This window comes from Equus przewalskii, chromosome 2 (genome assembly GCF_037783145.1).
Source record: "Equus przewalskii isolate Varuska chromosome 2, EquPr2, whole genome shotgun sequence".
In the NCBI taxonomy this organism is placed as follows: domain Eukaryota; kingdom Metazoa; phylum Chordata; class Mammalia; order Perissodactyla; family Equidae; genus Equus; species Equus przewalskii.
Window position 1 is genome coordinate 40466445 of NC_091832.1, and position 9482 is coordinate 40475926.

Consider the following 9482-nt stretch of genomic DNA (forward strand, 5'->3'; position numbering starts at 1 on the left):
CTTCCAGGAAGCCCTCTATGATTCTTTGGTCAGATCAAGTGCCTTCTCTAGGTTCCCAGAGTTCCCAACGTTTATTGCAGTGGATTATAACTGCGTCTTCCAGGGAGCTACCTGGACGCTACCCCTGCCACCAAGACACTCAGGACAGGTCCTAATGGGGTAACCCCTTTGGCCACACCCTCTGGCGCCCCCCAAGCCTCTCCAGACCCCAACCCCTCCCTCAGACCCACTCTCTAACCCTCTCTACTCCTCCGGCCACTTGAACTTTATATCTATAATATATATTTTTTAAATTGGTTTTTAAAAAATCATGTAGTCATTCAAGAATAAATATTTGTTGCTAAGATTACAAACCACACAGAAGCATAGAGAGTAAAATGTGGAAGACCCCCTTTATCTGCACTAGCCCCCTGTCCATCCACTCCCCTCCCTGTGGCAGCCACTGTTAGGTTTGGGGCAAGACCCTTGAAATCTTTTTGTGCATGTGTGGTAAAATATACACAATATAAAATTTATCATTTTAACGATTTTTAAGTGTGCGGTTCGGCGGCATTAAGCACATTCACATTGTTGTGCAACCACCACCACCATCTGTCTCCAGAAGTTTTTCATCTTCTCAAACTGAAACTCCATATACTGTAAACACTAACTGCCCCCTCCCCCCAGCCCCTGGCGCCCACCGTTCTGCTTTCCATCTCTACGAATTCGACTCCTCTCGGTGCCTCATAAAAGTGGAATCACAGGGTATTTGTCCTTTTCTGTCTGGCTTATGTCACTTAGCATAACATTCTCAAGCTTCATCCATGTTGTAACATGTGTCAGAATTTCCTTCTAAATCTTCTAAAAATACATCCTCGCGTGTAAATGTACATACACAGTACAAGTGTGTTTTATCCAAAACTGAAATCAAACCACACATCCAGCTCTGTGGCTTGCCATTGTTCCCCTCCCCAAATGTCCCAGAGATCTCTCCATGATAGAGACCGACCTTGTTCTTTTGCAGGGCTGCATAGTATTCCACATTTAGTCACTTCCAATTTTTCCAGTGAGATGGGTGTGGCAGTGAACATTCTCATTTGTACCTCTCTGAGCTCCTCGCTGGGAATCTCTCCAGGCTGCACTCCTAGAAGTGGAATTGCTGGGTCAAATGTTTTGCACATTTTAAATATTGATAGTTGTGTATATTGATCGTTTCCAATCACCACTCCACATGTGACCTCTGGGCTCAAGAATCTACAGGGCAAAGTCTGGGGGCTGCGGTTTGGCATTCAAGGCCTTCCACGGCCCTGCCCCTGCTCCTTCCCCCAGGACTATCGCCCCCATCTGTGATTTTCAAACTGCAGGTCATGACACACTGATGGGTCATGAAGTCAACTTAGTAAGTGGGGACTAGCATTTGAAAAAGAATAACAAAATAGGATAAATTCATATAGAAAACAGAATGCATTGCATGTATCAGGGTGGGTGAAATTTTTTGTTTCTGCTTTGTGAAACTTCTATTTCGTTTATATATACGTGTGTGTGTTGCAATGTAAAATATGTTTCTTCCTCTGAATTTCTTCTTCTGCCTACATTTTTGCACAAGCCAAACCCCTCAATACGCACATTCCTGCCCCAAGCTTTTGGTTGCACGGGTCCTCCCGTCAAGGTGCCCTCCTCCTGGGCTGCCCTTGTCTAAGTCTTTCCCACCCTTCAAAGTCCAGCTCAAATGCCCCCTTTTCCAGGAAGCCTTCCCTCCCCTCTCCAGTCCACGGGGACCTCTCCAGCACTCTATGTCTGAAACCCTTCTCCGGCAGCTGAGCACACGCTGCCCTGCAGGGCGGATGACCAGGCCTTCTGACCAGACAGGTAGCTCCTCTGCGAAGGGGCCTGCCCGACCCCCGTCCCTACATGGGTTCTGACAGTGTGCCCGCACACAGAAGGGCCAGGGCCAGGCTTATGACAATAACGGGGATGCCACTGTTGCTGGTGTCAGTGATCATGTGCTGGTGACAGTAACTGGTGGTCATTGTAGGGACACTTTTCATGCCCATGTGGCCGCCCAGCACCCTGTAAACTCTCTCCCTAGATTTGTGGCATCTCCCACATTGTGAGTCCTGCTCTCCCGAGGTAGAAATCAGAAATTCACTTTCCCAGCATCCCTTGAAGCTAGACTGTGCCCATGTGACTTTGCCTCCACCAGTCAGACGCAGACACAGGGTTTCAATGAAGAAGCGGCCCTGGCAGACTCCGCGTCAATGAGCATGCCGGAACATGACAGAGAGACAGCCAGATTCCAGAGGCAGCAGGGGTGGGGTCCTGGCAGGGGCATCCTCGCCGTCTTTGGTGGTTTGAACTGCCATGCCTGTGTTCAGTGACAGCAGCAGAAGCGTCTCCACCAGCCCTGGTGCTGTTCCAGCCTCCAAGTCTGAATCTATGGTCCCTCTGGAGAGTGTGTGAGTTACCAAATACCTCCGTATTTCAGGTTTATTGAAGTACAACTTATATATAGTAAAATTACCCTCTTTTTTTTCGTACAGTTCTCTATATCTTGACAAACTTATACAATCGTGTAGCCACTGCCACAATCAAGATAAAGATTTCCATCACCCTCCACAGGTCCCAGGTGCCACTGTGTAGTCAATCCCAGCGTTGTGCTGGGGCTGGCTAGCACGGTTTGAGTTGATTGTTGAATTTTCAAGAACTTTGCAAGCTGGTTGTTAAACATAGCCATCATGAAATATTAAATTGTATAAAGTAACAAATAACTTACATTACAAACAAAGGTAACAAACTCATTCCTTCCTAATTATTTTGCTGCATTTTACTATCTATGCTCTTGAGATTATGTTTGTCACCTCTGGCCCATGGAGCGAGCAGATCGTCACGCGCTCCTGCACAGCTCGTCTCAGCGCTGAGTTTAGTGGCTTCACGTTGGTACCTTGAAATTGGCCACGGTGGGAGAATTTACACCAGAGAAATCGGCAAATGCTACCAGTCAGGTTTGATTTATTGCTGTTTTTTTAAAAAGATTTTATTTTTCCTTCTGCTCCCCAGTACAAAGTGTGTATATATATATATATATATATATTCTATTTAGTTGTGGGTCCTTCTAGTTGTGGCATGTGGGACACTGTCTCAGCATGGCTTGATGAGCAGTGCTAGATCCACACCAGGATCTGAACGCTGGGCCACCAAAGCAGAGCATGAGAACTTAACCACTCAGCCACGGGGCTGGCCCCTGATTTATTGTTTTGTTGATTGTCTAGACACAAGAAAGTGATGGACAAAATATGAATAATGAACATTAAACTTGAAAGTGTGTCGTGTCTGTGGCCATTACATTGTGAATAGCACAAAAAAATTAAAGAAGTAATCTTCCAGTGTTTAAAAATGAATATCTGATTCAGCAAAGAAGGTACTCATGTTATTGCTGAATGAAGAAAGCTCTGACGTATCTCTTAGTTGTTTCATTTTTGTCTTACTCTTGTCGTACGGTGGTTCCCCAAATACCACCCCAATACAACCCATTGACAAGACAAAGCTGAGTTTATCGCTTACCACGGTCGGGAGACCGCCACATCAGAGCCGCGTCAGGGTCTCGAGGTGGGGAGACAAAGTCGGAATCCATTGAGAGCTGGAAATTTGGTTTAAGGAGGGTCTTTCAAGTGCCGGGGTTTGATTGGGGTCGGGTTAGGGTCACAACAAAACAGCCCACAATTGGTGGAGACAGCGAGGTAAGGATCTTTGAGATAAAGGAGCTGAAAAGTCTTAGGATGTAAACCGTCTGCGGATGCTTTCCATCGAAGAATTGGTGGGTCCTTTGGGAAGGTCCTGTAGTGAATAATCAAGTCATTTGCCTAGGCAAGAGGCTCCTGGAATAGCAGGAAGACAAAGGAATACTGAAGTCTTGCTGGTGTAGGCTGTGGCTTGTTTGGGGGAGAGAGTTGTAGTCTCTGGTGTCGAAGCTATGTAGGGGTAGGTGGTTTCAATTCTCACTGATGTTAAGGAAAACATCAACTGACATGCATGTTGGAACTACACTGTTCGCCAGTTGCAATCACAGGTCTGCTACAGATACACCAGTTTGGTGAAATTAACTAAAGCATCTGTGGGAATCATTTGGTCATACAAAATTTATAGTTTTACTATTTATAAATGTGGGTTATAAATTCAACAAAGTTGCAGGGTACAAGATCAACTCACAGGGCCAGCCCCATGGCTGAGTGGTTAAGTTCGCACGCTCTGCTTTGGCAGCCCAGGGTTTCACTGGTTCGTATCCTGGGCGCAGACATGGCACCGCTCATCAAGCCATGCCGAGGCGGCATCCCACATGCCACAACCAGAGACGTTCACAACTAGAATATACAACTATGTACTGGGGGGCTTTGGGGAAAAATAGAAGGAAAACAAAACAAACAAACGAAAAAAGGAGATTGGCAACAGATGTTAGCTCAGGTGCCAATCTTTAAAAAAGAAAACAAAAAACCTCGTTTAAAAAAAAAAAGAGCCAGCCCTGTGGCCAAGTGGTTAAGTTTGCACGCTCTGCTTCAGTGGCCCAGAGTTTCACTGGTTAGAATCCTGGGCACGGACATGGCACCGCTCATCAAGCCATGCTGGGGCAGCATCCCATATGCCACAACTAGAAGGACCCACAGCTGAAGATGCACATCTATGTACCGAGAGGCTTTGGGAGAAAAAGGAAAAATAAAATCTTAAAAAAAAAAAAGATCAACACACAAAAATCAGTTGTGTTGCTATAAAAGCAATGAGCCATCTGAAAAGGAAATAAACCAATTCCATTTTCAATAGCATCCAAATGATTAAAACATGTAGGAAAAACTATTTAGGAAAAAAAACCCAGGAGGTGAAACCTGTACACTTGAAAACCTCAAAACATTGCTGAAAGAGATTAAAGACGTAAATTAAATGGAAATACACCCAATGTTCATAGATTGGAAAACTTAATATGGTTAAGATGGCAATATTCCCCCAAAGAGATGTACAGATTCAGTGTAATCCACATCAAAATTCCAATGGCCTTTTTTGTAGAAATGGAGAAGCCAATCCTCAAATTCATGTGCAACTGCAAGGGGCCCCAAATAGGCAAGACATTGTGGAAAAAGAAAAACAAAGCTGGAGGGATGTGTTCGTTTGTTAGGGCTGCCGTAAGAAAGTACAAAGAGTAGATGGCTTAAACAACAGGAATGTATTTTCTCACAATTTTGGAGGCTAGAAGTCTAAGATGAAGGTATCAGGCAGGTTCACTTTCTTCTGAGGCTCTCTCCTCGGCTTGTGGGTGGCCATTTTCTCTTCCCTGTGTCTTCACATGGTCTTCCCTCTGGACATGTCTGTGTCCAAATTTTCTCTTTGTTAAGGACACCAGTCATGTTGATTAGGGGCCACCCTAATGACCTCATTTTAACTTAATTCCCTCTCTAAAGACTCTGTCTCCAAATACACTCGCTTTCTGAGTTACTGGAGGTTAGGACTTCAACATACGAATTTTCGGGGGACATAGTGCAGCCCACAACAAGGGGTCACACTTCCCTATTTAAAAAGTTTCTATAAAGTGACAGTAATCAAAACAATGTGATACTTGCATAAGGATAGGCATATAAACCAAAGGAACAGAATGAAAGCCCAGAAATAATTCCCAAACATCTATGAGCAATTGCTTTTCCGTAAGAGTGTCCAGACCATTCAATGGGGAAAGAATAGTCTCTTCGACAAATGGTGCTGGGACAACTGGATAACAACACATAAAGGAATGAAATTGGACTCCTACCCTACTCCGTATACAAAGGTTAACTCAAAATGGATCAGTGACCTAAATATAAGAGCTAAAACGATAAACTATTACAAGAAATTGTTAAAATAAAAAACAAATGAAGACCAGCCTTGAAAATTCCCTGAGCAGACAAAACCACTTCAGTCATACAAGCAAAGCTTAATTTAACCTAATTTGCAAGATGAACTTGACCTGGGTCGTTTCTTGCTTATGCCTCTGGAAATCATAAGCAAAACTTCAACTGTTTCCCAAAATTGACATGCAGTAACCACTAACCACTTCTCTATCATTTAAGAAAATTCTAATATCATAACTGATCACTGTGAAGAGTCAGCAGTCCCCGCCTTCTCACTGTGCAAGCTGCTTCATAGCAATGTAACCCTGAGCCTCGTTCCATGTTTTGGTTTGAAAGCTCCCCGTTCGAATACTGTCTTTTTGGTGCATGTGCAATATACTTTTACTGATGACTACTTTGGGGATTCATTGGCTTTACTTCTGTTTTCTATGAACTTTTGACAAAGTGTAGGAGTTAATCTTCATGACCTCTCATTTTCATGGCTGAGTAATATTCCATTGTATGGCTATGCCACAATTTGTTACCCATTCATTCATTGATGGACATTTGGGATGTTTCCAGCCTTTGACTATGTGAATAATACTGCTATAAATGTTCAGCAGTGGATTCTTACATTTGACATCAAAAGCACAGCAATAAATGAAAAAATAGATAAATTGGTCTTCATAAAATTAAAAACTTTTGTGCATCAAAGGACATTATCAAGAATGCAAAAAGACAACCTACAGAATGGGAAAAAATATTTGCAAAACATGTATTTGATAAGGGTTTAGTATCCAGGATATCTAAAGAACTCATACAACTCAACAACAAAAAGATACACAATCCAATTTAAAAACGGGTGAAAGAATCAAACAGACATTCTCCAAAGAAGATAGGCAAATAGCCAACAAGCAAATGAAAATATATTCAACATCATTGGTCATTAAGGAAATGTAAATTAGAACCACATTGAGATATCACTTCTTACTCTCTAGAATGGCTATAATAAAACAAGAAAAAGAAAATAACACATGTTGATGAGGATATGGAGAAACAGGCACGCTTGCACATTGCTAGTGGGGCTGTAAACTGGTGCAACCACTGTGGAAAACAGTTTAGTGGTTCTGGAAAAAGCTAAATACAGAATTACCATATGACCCAGCAATTCCACACTAGGTTTATACCCAAGAGAAATGAAAACATATGCCCACAGAAAAACATGTACAGGAACATTTATAGCAGTAGTATTCACATAGTCAAAGGCTGGAAACATCCCAAATGTCCATCAATGAATGAATGGGTAACAAATTGTGGCATAGCCATACAATGGAATATTACTCAGCCATGAAAATGAGTGAAGTACTGATAGATGCTGCAGCTTGGATGAATCTTGAAAACATCATGCTGAGTAAAAGAAGCCAGCCACAAAGGTATGCTTCCATTTACATTAAATATTCAGAATAGGCAAATCCATAGAGATAGAAAGCAAAGCAGTGGTTGCCAGAGGATGGTGGAGGGGAGAAAGGGGCATGCTTACTTGGTGGGTGTGGGGTTTTCTTCAGGGATGATGAAACATTTTGAAACTAGAGAGAGGTGGTATGGCACAACATTGTGAATGTACCAAATGCCATTGAATTGTACACTTCAAAATGGTTAATTGAATGTTTTGTGAATTTCACCTAAATAAAAAACATAATGTGCTATACATCTTTTATATCAGAAAATTTATAATAAACATATATGTGTATATACACAAATATACACAATATACATATATGTATATATACACACATATACATATGTATGTATGTCCTATCTCCATGAGCTGCTTGTTAAACATTAATAGCATATCGTTGGTGTTATTCAATCTCTTCTTTCACCCCCAGACTCTTGCAGTCATTCATCTGATTTCTCTTGCTATAGTTTCACTTTTTCTGGAACATCGTATAAATTGAACTGTGCAATCTGTAGCCTTTTGAGTCTGGCTTCTTTAACTTAGCATAACGCTTTTGAGAGTCATCCACATTACTGCATATATCACTAATTTGTTCCTCTTTATTGTTGAGTAGTGTTTCATTGAATGGTTGTACCATAACTTGTTTATCCATTCACCTGTTGATGGACATTTGGGTTGTTTCCAATTTTTTGATAATGAATAAAGCTGCTATAAACATTCACATACGGGTTTTTGCGAGGACATATATTTTAATTTCTCCCTGGTAAGTACCTAGGAGTGAGACTGGCGGGTCATATGTTAAGTACATGTTTAACGTTTTCAGAAAGGCTAATGTGGAAATGATGGTGTTGGTGGTTATGGTGTTGGCATTGGTGCCGATGGTCTGGCTGGTGGGGATGGTGGTGCTAGTAGCCGTGATTTGACGATGGTGTTGATGCTGGTGGTGACAATGGAAATGATGGAGGTGGTGTTGATCAGTTTCTAAGTGAAATTCTTCTACAGTGGTGCAAAATCCATGGCGGCCCTGTCCACTCTGGATAGAGTTGCTGTTTGTCACCAACTTGTCACTTCTCATTAAAGATCCATGCATATTGCAGACTCCAGCTTGTCAATCTTTCATAAAACAAGAGAGATGGAAAGTGGGGTGATCCTCAATGCCATTCCCAGGAACGTACTATGGATATACTAAAAGAAGTATTCAGAGGCGCTCATATAATGGTATCCATTGCATCATTGCCTATTGCAGGAAAAAAATGAAAACAACATAAATGTTCATCAATAGGAGAATGACTAAATAAACAGTGGTATATCCATACTGTAGAATATCACGCAGCCTTCAAATAGAATGAGATAGATCTTCATGGACTTCCGTGGGAGGGTACCCAGGAAATATTGCTAAGAGCAAAAAACAAATTGCAACAACATATACGATCACATTTTTTAAAAAGTATGTACAGATGTATGTTTGTACATGCAAAGAAAATGTCTAGAACCACACACAAGAAACTATTAACAGTGGTACTTCCAAAAAAGACTTTTCATGTAACAAGCTTCTGATCTGTTTGAATTTATTGCCTTGAGCAGTTACGACTTTAATCTAAAAATAAAACACACACACAGTCACACACACAGAGTGAAGTGGGGCGAGATTATTCTCTTTATTTTAGAAATACAGGAATGGAGGCATAGGGGGTGGGTACTGTCCTGACTTGCCCAAGTGGGTGGCCTGGGGAGCCGGGGGAGGAACTGGCTAGACAGGAGTCCTCCTGTCTGGTTTTCCAGGTGCTGCCCCACCCCTGCTTTCCTCAGAAGCCAGGAGTCCTGCCTCCTTGCCTGTCCCAGGGCAAAGCTGACCTCTGAGCACTGGTCAGCGCAGAGATAATGACAGGAGGTTACGGCCTGGGCCGGCACCTCATCAGCCTTGCCTCTGGTCTCCCTCTGTGGTCACACTCATCTCCCCATGTGGGGGTCCTGGAGCCCCCACATGGGAATGGGGCCCCATAAGCCTAGTGACTACTTCCTGCTGGATGCAGTCTAGATGGGTCAGCTAAGCAGGGGCTGAGGATGAGGAAGATAGAGGAGCATTTCTTGACATATGCCCTGGGGTCCACCTGCATCAGCATCACCTAGGAAGTGTATTAAGAATGCTGAATTAGGTCCTGGTTCCACCCCAGACCCAGTGAATCTGAACCCCTAAA